The sequence below is a fragment of the Pteronotus mesoamericanus genome, unplaced genomic scaffold, assembly GCF_021234165.1.
Source record: "Pteronotus mesoamericanus isolate MK-2021 breed Mesoamerican mustached bat unplaced genomic scaffold, CSHL_Meso_final contig_73, whole genome shotgun sequence".
In the NCBI taxonomy this organism is placed as follows: Eukaryota; Metazoa; Chordata; class Mammalia; order Chiroptera; family Mormoopidae; genus Pteronotus; species Pteronotus mesoamericanus.
This window is the reverse complement of record NW_026555245.1, coordinates 26,407,088-26,417,125: the sequence shown is the minus strand read 5'-3', so window position 1 is coordinate 26,417,125 and position 10,038 is coordinate 26,407,088.

Below are 10,038 nucleotides of genomic sequence, written 5' to 3'. Positions count from 1 at the left end.
GTTCCATAAAAATTTTTGGAATATTTGTTCTGGTTCTGTGAGATAAGCTACTGGTATCTTGATAAAAATTGCATTGAAGCTATAGATGCTTTGGGTAGTACAGGCATATTAATGGTGTTAATTCTTCCTATTAATGTACACGGTATCTGCCACAACCTATTTGTAACATCTTCATTTTTTTCCCTCAGCATCTTATATTTTTTCAAATATAGGTTTTTTACATCTTTGGTTAATTTTTTAAAAATGTTTTGATGTAATTGTAAATGAGGTTGTTTTTTTAGCTTCTCTTTCTAATAGTTCATTATTGGCATATAAAAATGCAACTGATTTCTGGATATTTTGTATCCTGCTACTTTATTGAATCCATGTATCAGTTCCAGTAGTTTCTAGGTGAGATCTTTAGGGTTCTTTATGTATAGTACCATGTAATGTGCAAATAATGACAGTTTTAGTTGTTCCATTCCAATATAATGTCTTTCATTTCTTCTTGCTTGATTGCTGTGGCAAGGCCTTCTAGTGCTATGTTGAGAAAGAGCAGTGAATGGACATCCTTGACTTGTTCCTGATCTTAAAGGAATCACTTTTAATATTTGCCCATTCAGTGTGATGTTAGTGATCATAAAAGAACTTCATTATGTTGAAGTTATATCTCCTTTAATCCCACTTTGCTGAGAGTTTTGTCATAAATGCAGGCTGAATTTTATAAAAATGTTTTTTCTGCAATTATTGAAATGATCATTTGACTTCCATGTTTCATTTTGTTTATGTGGTGTATTGAATTTATTGATTTGTGGATATCGTACCAACTATGCATCCCCAGAATAAATCCCACTTAGCCAGGGGGTATAACTTCTTAATATATTGCTATAGCAGATTACAAATATTTTGTTGAGGATTTGAATATCTATGAGAAGGGGTCCCTCAAAAAAAGAAACAGAAGTATCTTCTAGAGGGCAGACCCCTGTAGTACAGGCTTCTACTGCTATGTGAGTGTTTGCAGAACCCATCTGTATCAGTATAGCTGGCATTGTTGTTAATGGCTGCATTCAGTTACAGTAAATTTTTTTGAAGATTATTTCAGTGTGTTCACTTATTTCATGATGTATGATTTATAAGCACACCTGCCCACACTGTGCTGAGTGTTCAGCACCATTTGACTAAAAACAGCGTGACCCTTGTTCATTCACCCAATCTTGCCCCCAAGTGACTTTTTTGTTTGTTTGATTCCCTGGATGAAAAAAAAATCCTCAAATGAGAACATTTTCTCAATGTGGAAGAGGTTAAACAAACCAAATCAAAACAAAACAAAACAAAAATACCCCCAAACAGCAGAAGCACTAAAAAGCATCAGAATTAATGTTTCCAAAAACTGTTTTGAGCAGTGGAAAATATGTCTTGATAGGTATATTTCATCAAATGGAGAATAGTTTGAAGGTGACTGAAAAATGTAAAATACACAATTTTTTATAAATAAATTCTGATGTTTTTGGGGGTTCTCCCTCATATATTCATCAGAAATATTGGCCTATATTTTTTTCTTTCTAGTGTTTTTACCTGGTTTTAGAATTAGGATGATGCTGACCTCATAACATGAGCTTAGGGGTCTTCCATCCTCATGAATTTTTTAAATAGTCTTGACTGGTTCCACAGCTCTGGGGTCACACTTAACAATGCAGTCTCTGCCACAAGATTAAGCACACACTTACTAAAAGGGCTTATTTTTTTTTTTGCATCTGCTCAGTAATATATATGACAATTCCCTTTAAAATGACAAAAATGCTATTTCAGATAAAAACAAATATATGTGAGCAGACACAAAAACAACACCTATTGTAAGATTCCATTCATAGGAACCTTCTAGGATAGGTAAAAGGGCAGAGACAGAAAGTACATCAGGGGTTGCCAGGGGTAGGAGTGGGGAGTGAGTACTTCCAATGCAGGGTTTCCTTTTGGGTTGATGGAACATCCTACAACTAGACAGTGGTGATGCTTGCACAGCACTGGTAATGTATGTCATACTCAGAAATGGCACAATTTAAAACATAACCAGTAACTTTTATTTATAATTTATAGCCAATTATAATAATAAATCACACCATAAAGAAAAATAAAGAAAAATCAAAAATAGAAAAGTCATAGAGGTGAACGAAAGCAGATTCTGGTAGGAAAAGGAGTATAGGTTCAACAAGAAGCTCTAGAGGTGTCCCTGAGACATGGTCCAGAGGAAGCTCCTCCACTGCTGCAAAAACCAGGCCAGGTTCATGGGAAGGTTCTTCAGTCAGGGTCACTAATCTTGTCAGGTAGCGAAGTCACTGCTCTTGCCTGAGGAGTTGCTTGGGGTAGGGGATCCAGGCAGTGACCTCACTTTCTAATGACAGAGCCCAGCAGAACTTGGAACCCTGGTATCCAGGCAACCACATTCTAAAACAGTCTCTAGCCTGCTCACTTTGGCTAGAGAATTTGCAAAGATAAAATGTCTAGCTGTTATCTGCCTGTGATTCAATGCCTTGGCCTCAACAGAGGCAAGAATGGTAGTATATTCCGCCACTGCTGCCGGTGATTACGAAATTATCCTAGACGCCTGTGGCCCATTTCAGGGCAAAATCCACAGGTAACACAGGAAATCCCTGGGTGGTTTTGTTTGGGTCAGGCCACTACTCCAGTCCCATCTGGGCTGCCCTGTGTCATCTCCCTCTGTGTGTGTGTGTGTGTGTGTGTGTGTGTGTGTGTGTGTGTATGAGGTTCATGTGGGAACCCTGCCCTGAGCAGCAAGAAGTGAGAAGCCTGGTAAGCCAGTCATGTTCACACCCCAGGTCAAGGCTGGCTGGATAGATTTGGAATATGGTGTCCTCTTCCTGAGGTTTATCCTGAAGTCTAGAGATGAATCTCATTTACCCTCAGTGGAGGTCTGTGCAAACACAAGACTGGGACTGATTCTAAAGCAGAAAGGTCCAGTGGACAAAAGCTGCAGCAACTAGGGTCAGGCAGGGGTTGAGGTCTCCCAACCAGTTACTAGTCATTGTTATTGCAGATCTCAACCCAACCCAGAGAGAAAGAGGAGGGTGACAGAGATGTCTGCCTGGTCTGCACAAGTGTTGAGGATGTCCTCCACACCACCAATGACCAGTACAAGGAAAAAGTGCCTGAATACATCCAGTGGTATGGGGAACCAAAATGCATGGATAAACAAAGAAGGACGCCTACCTCGAATTTACCCAGGCTCCAAAACAAGGTGACAATTTTTGACATCAACATAGACAGTGGAGTCCATGTTATATACACTGGAGCAGATTATCTGAAAACCAAAAAGTCAGACACCAAGGGTAAGGAGGAGGAAAAGAGGAGGTGGGAAAAAGAGTGGAAGTACAGATTTCATTGTGGGAAGAGGCTGGTGCCAGACACACAGGGAACACCTGAAGAGGCTGGCAAGAAGCAAAGACAGGCTGCAGAGCAAACAGGAGCCGAATTTACACAGGGAGGGAATTGCGGCAAGTGCTGCTCACTGCAGCTCTTCTGAAAGGCCTGGGCTACATTCTGTCTGTGGGAGGCAAATGGAAATACAGGCAAATAGGTGATCTTTTCTCCTCTCCCAACTTTACAACCAGCCCATTAGCAGCTTCTTGATGAAGACCACAATAACATCTCCAAAAGTGACAGGCAGGTGCTCAATTCCACCAAGCACCACACCAGACCCAAAGTCACTGTCACCACCGAGGAGTCTGGAGAAGCAAGGAGGAGGCATGGCTACAAAAGGACACCCCAACTGGACCAACTCAGCCACCAACAGAAGCTGCACATTACTGTCGGCAACATGGAAGATAATGCTCATGTTAATATAATCGTGTCAGATGACCTTGAGCACAAGGACTCTGTGCCCAAGGGTGAGAGATTGAGGGAGACAGGGCTGGGGTCAGGGAGAAGTTACACATCAGCTGATGTGGAGGAGTCTGTGCCAGACACACAGGGAGCACCCACAGAGAATGAGCCAGGAACAAGGCCCAACCTTCAGACCACCCACTGCTAGATTCTCAGTGGAGAGGTCTTCCTGGGGTGGGCACTGGGATTCAGCTTTTCTGGGACCCTATGGCTATTTTGTGTGTGTTCAGGGCCATTGGAGATGTAAGAACATAAATGATCTCTCTCCTTTCACAAATACAAAAACAGTCCATTAGGAAAAGCAGGTAGACAGAAATTCTACCAGTTTACCGGTGTTGGGCAGTTGCACGACAGTACTGAGGGTTAGCTCAGGTCTGAAGTAACTATCACCACCCCTATACTTGAAGAACAATGGCCTAGGAATGACAAAAAAAAAAAACATTCCCAGAAACAACCCAAACTACGCAGAAACACGACTCTTGTTGAAAATTTCCTGGAGCATGGAAGTGAGCAAAGTGACAAAGAGCAATAAAGTTGGAAGCCCCTGGGTGAGCAGTTGGGTGACATAAAGAAGCATGGGAGAGTATTCGAAGGCCAGTTCAAATGGGGGAGAGTCACGCTAAAGCATTCAGGGAGTCAATACAAAAGTGGGCCAGGAGCAGAAAACTCTTTCAGAAAAAACCCAACTGTTGAAATGACAGCATAGAGGAGCTCCAAGGGTCGGACTAAAAAGTAAATCATTAAGTGGCCTGGGTTATTTCTGTCACATGGGGGCCTTCAGAGGTGTGAAGGAGTGTGATCCTTTCCTTTCTCTGAACTACAGCTGCAACCGAGGAGAAACAGTGGGATAGTGACACTGCACGCCCTGTCGCCGTACAGGAAGGGCAGCAGCCCGACCACACTGGGTGCCAGAGCGCCACCGAAATCTCTGTCACCAACCAGAGCTGTGGGGAACCAGGTATTCTCCTTGGCCGGCTGGCGTCATGTTTCCTGCAGCCACCCCCGATCCAAACAAATATGACAGTTCCCGACCGTGACCTGGAACAAGGGGCCCATGTCCATTTCAGCGGGTCAAGGAAACTGGAGCCCCAACGCTCAGGGCCCTTGGGTGAGCAGTTGGGGGAGGTCAAGGGGGGTTCAGGGTGCAATTGCACTTGATGAAGGGTAGGGTTCCAACAAGACACAGGAGGAGTACCAGCCGTGGCTGTCCAAGGGCAAAGAGTTTCAGCCCAGCCTCCTGCTAGTGGGGCTTAAGGGTGGTGTGTCCTGACTCTGGCCCCCCCTCGAGCACTCACTCCCTGGCCATGTTCTGTTAGTGGTAGGCCATTGGAGCGGCATGCAAGCGGGTGATCTTTGTGCTTCTCTCAATACAGCCACACTCCAGCTGGAGCAAAGGGACCGCCAGCAGCCAAGCCTCTTCCCTAACAACAAGGGGCGGGATGGACCCAAAAACGAGGACCTTCGCTCCCCAGAAGATCCAGCCTCCAAACACGGTACTGGGAATGAAGGCTCTCTCCGCACTCCACAAAAGAAGCGTCTCCTGATGCCCTGAAGAAACACACAGTTCTCATAGTTTTCAAAGGCAACCTCCTGCATGCCCTGATTGTGAATAATCCTTGCCAGGAGATCCGGAGCCACATCACTGTTCTCCGAAGGGTGAGAAGTTGATGGAACTGTGATGATTTGGGGGAGAAATGACAGGCCAGCCTTTACGGAGGAGTGTGTGCCAGAGGTGCACGGAGTACGCAGACAGGTTGGCCGGGAGCCAGGCTTCTCTTCGGGTCTCACCACGGTTGATTGTCAATAGAGAGCGTAACCTGGGGCTGGTGTTGGGTTGCAACTGTGGATGCTCTGGCTCATTTCAGTGTGTATGAGGCTATTGGAGTTGAAGGGACATGTGTGATGTTGTCTCCTCTCAGTTACAGATCCAGTCCAGCAGGGGCAACGTGCACACAGAGATTCCCGTCAGTTTTTTACCAGTGTCCTACAAAGTCCTGAGCCCTATGTAGGATGCACCTGCTCCAAGGTGAACATCGCCATGCCAAGACCTAGAGAACAAGCTTCTGGGAGGAGCTTTAAAAGGAAACGCTCCAAGGAGTCACCTGTGTTCCCCAGAAAAGTGCCTAGTGTTGACACCTATCGATACAATGGAGCCCGTGTTTGTGGAAGAGAGCCAGGTGACCAAGAGCCTAAAAATTCCGAGCCTATTGGTGAGCAGTTGAGGGATATGAAGACTAGAAGGGATAGTATTTGTAGAGCACCTGGGCAGAGGAACAGTGTAAGAGACACAGTAAGCCAACTCTGAAGCGGTAGGAGCAAAGAAGTGGGTCAGACCATCCATATGTTGTTATGTCTCTGGTGAGGTATTGTATAATTCTGTCCCAGCTCCTTTTCTCTGTGGGGCTTTGCCTTTTGCTGTTAGTTGCGGGCCTTTGGAGATGTACGCAGGAGTGCGATCCTTTCCCTTCTCTGAACTACAGCTGCAACCAAGGAGGAGCAACGGGACAGTGACACTACACGCCCTGTCGCCATACAGGAAGGGCAGCAGCCCGACCACGCTGGGCGCCAGAGTGCCACCAAAATCTCTGTTACCAACCTGAGCTGTGGGGATCCAGGTACTCTCCTTGGCCAACTGGCAATATGTTTCCTGCAGCCACTCCCGTTCCAACCAATTATGACAATTCCCGACTGTGTCCTGGAACAAGGGGCCCATGTCCAGTTCAGTGGGCCAAGAAAACTGGATTCCAAACGTTCAGGGCCCATGTGTGAGCAGTTGGGGAGATCAAGGAGGGTTCAGTGTACAATTGCATTTGAGCAATAGGCAGGGCTCCAGCAAGAGACAGGATGTGTACCAGCCCTGTCTGTCTGGGAACAAACAGTTTCAGACCAGCCAGCTGCTATCCTGCGTGTCAGTAGGGCATAATTGGGGTGTGTTCTTGCTCTGGTTCTCAGGCACTGACTCTTTGGCCGTGTTCTGTTAGTGGGAGGTCATTGGCGTTGCATGCAAGTGGGTGATCTTGTCTTTCTCACAACTACGGTGGCAGCCCAGCTAGAATAAAAGGACAGTCAGGAACCAAGCCTCTTCTCTAACAGCAAGGGGCGGGAGGGCCCCAGTAACGAGGACCCTGGCTCCCAAGAAGATCCAGCAGCCTACCACCAGACTGGAGTAGAAGGTCTTCTCCACACTCTGCAAAAGAAGGTCCTCTCCACACTCTGCAAAAGAAGCGTCTCCTGAAAGCCCGCAGGAACCACCCGATTCCCACAGTTTCTGAAGACAACCTGAAGAAGTGTGCCCTGAGTGTTATTAAGTCAGGCTGGGAGATTAGGAGTCCCGGGGTTCTTCTTTCAAGGGTAAGAATTTGATGGAACTGTGATGTTTGTGGGAGTAGTGACTGGCCAGTTTCTATGGAGGAGTGTTCCCAAAGGCATGAATCATGCAGAGAGGCTGACTGGGAGCCAGGTTGTGCTTCAGACCACTCTGCGGTGGATTGTCAGTAGAGAGGGTGTCCTGGAGTGGGTTTTGGGCTGAAGAGCTGGATGCTCTGGCTCATTTCTGTGTCGGGGTCCATTGGAAATGGAAGCACACGTGTGATATTTCTTCATCTCACAAATACCCAACCAGTCCTTCAGGAGTAGTGGTGTACAGAGATTCCTTCCAATTGTTTAATTTTGTTAGTCTGGAATAGGACTCCTTAAGGATTTCATTATGTCAACAGTAACTTTCTACTTGGTGAGACCTATGGAACCAGGGACTGGGTATGTTCGGAAAGAAAATTTTCCCAGAAGTTGTCCAAGCTCCCCTTATGTGACTATTTTGAACTCCTTCTGGAGCATGGTGCTTGTGTCCATTGAAGTGAACCTAGTGATCAAGAGCTTAAAATTCAGTATACTTCAGTGAGCATTTCATGGCCTTCAAGGAAGATTCAGGAAGGTGGCTGGCAATCTTTGTCAAGGTTAGGCAAGACACAAGTGAAGTACTTCTTTGTCTAGGTGGAGGTAAAGAATAAGTTCATTCTTCCCGCCTCCTGTAATGCCCGTGGGAGTGATTCTGTGGTTGGACCTGGCTTTGGCTTCTTTTGGAAGTGTTGGCTGTTTTCAGTTCTTGGATGGTATTTCAAAATGCATGCTTGTGGTCTTTTCCTTCTCACAACTTCAGCATCACCACAACAGGAAATGCTGGACTATAGAGACACATGCCTCATGTCCATCAATCATGGATTAATGGGATCCAATATTGAGAACCTGAGTACCCCTCTAGTGCATGTCATCAACCAGCCTTCAAGGCAACCAGGTCCTGTTAATGACCTGAAAAAAAGCACACTTCTGAAGCTGCCCAGTCTCCACTATAAGGTTTCTATCTCTGTCTCTCACCTCGAGCGGGGTGCCCTTATTTACAGAACCAGCCAGATGATTCTGTAACCCAAAGAATCTGCACCCAAGTGTGAGAAATTGAGGGACACTGGAATGGGTTGTGGGTGTAGTTACTGGCCAGCTTATGTGGAGGAGCTGGTGCCAGACACACAGGTAGTGTCTACAGAGGCTGCGCCAGGAGCAAAGACAGGCTTTAGATGATCTGTTTAATGGCCTTTCTAGGGGATTTGCCTTGGGCTTCATCTTGTCTAGAAAGCTCATACTATGTTCTGTGTTTGTAGAGCTTATGGAAATGCAAGCATGCGGTTGAAATTTTCTTTTCTTGAAACCTTATTGGGGGTCCAGTAAGCTGAGCCACTCCTATGCGTCAACATCTGTTGCACATCCAGAGGACCTCCATGCAGGGACAGTCTTGTAGGCTGATCCACTACTGAAGAGCTCCACTGCCTGGGCTGGGCAACATGATCTGACCTGACTGTGACTCCACCATGCCTTCTGGATGAATCTGTCTTCAAATTTTCCCTGGTTCTTGATACAAAGAAAGGTGATTTGGATAATGTACCATGGCCATCTCTAGAGCTAATAACCATTCCAGCAGTTCCCCTACCTTCAGCAGGAAGTTGCTTTACTGCCTTTCTGTGACCCCTTTCTTTCCTTTAATTGTTGTTTTTCTCCAAGCAGTGGTTAAATTTAGGCATTCAATAAAATGTATTGTTTATAGTGTAAATTGTGCCATTCCTGTGTATGCAGTACATTCACAATGTTGTGCAAGCATCATCACCATCTAATTGCAGGATGTTCCATCTGCCCTAAAGGAAACCCTACACTAGAAGTGTTTCCTCCTCACTCCTCCTGCTCTGGCAACCCCTGATGTGCTTTCTGTCTTGTCCTTTACCTGCTCTGGACGTTTCCTATAAATGGAATGTTACAATAGGTGCCTTTTTGATTTGCTTACATATTTTTGTTATTTGAAAGGAAAATTGCAGATGGATTAGTGATCAAATGTGAAAAAAGAAGCCCTTTTGGTAAGTGTGTGCATAATCTCGGGGTGGAGACTGCTGTGCTGTGTGACTGCAGGTTCAAAAGCCAGTTAGGCTGGCTCTGCTGGTGCAGAAAATGATATTGAGAAAAATGAAGAAATCTGGGAAAAAGAAAAACCACAAACTGGAAAGCAATCTTCACAACCTAAAGCCAGAGAAAGGTTTAACATCCCTGTGGTACAGCAAACTCTCGAAAGTCTGTATTATCTAAAGGGACACAGAGCAAATACAGACACTTCCATCGAGAGGCAGTGCACACGTCATTACATGTCAGAGTTGCCCAACCTCCCCATAGGGGACAAACACATTGTAAACACTGGGGACAGAGCACTGTCACCATCAGAACACAGGTTTCTGCTCTGGTGGCAACCAGCCCTGGTGACAAAGTGAAGAAGTAGAGGCCCAGCAGATCCCTGTGAGAGAAAAGGAAAAGACCCCTCCTTTGGGAAAACACTGTGCATCAAAGCTCCACAGGTGCGCACCTTCATCTGGCACTGCTTATCCTAGGAGGTTACCCCACAGAAATTCTTGCACAATTGTTCAAAGATGTATTTTTGAGATAGCCATCCGGACGCTGATATATTTGCTGGGAACTGGAAAAAACACTAATGTCCATGGAGAGGGGATGGGATCCACCAATCCTGGTCCACATGGATGAGGGAAGCTGAGCAGCTGCTAAAAGGGGGGCAGGGGTGTTTCCATGCGGACAGATAAAGACCTCAGGGGGCCTTTCATGTGACTCACATGGACC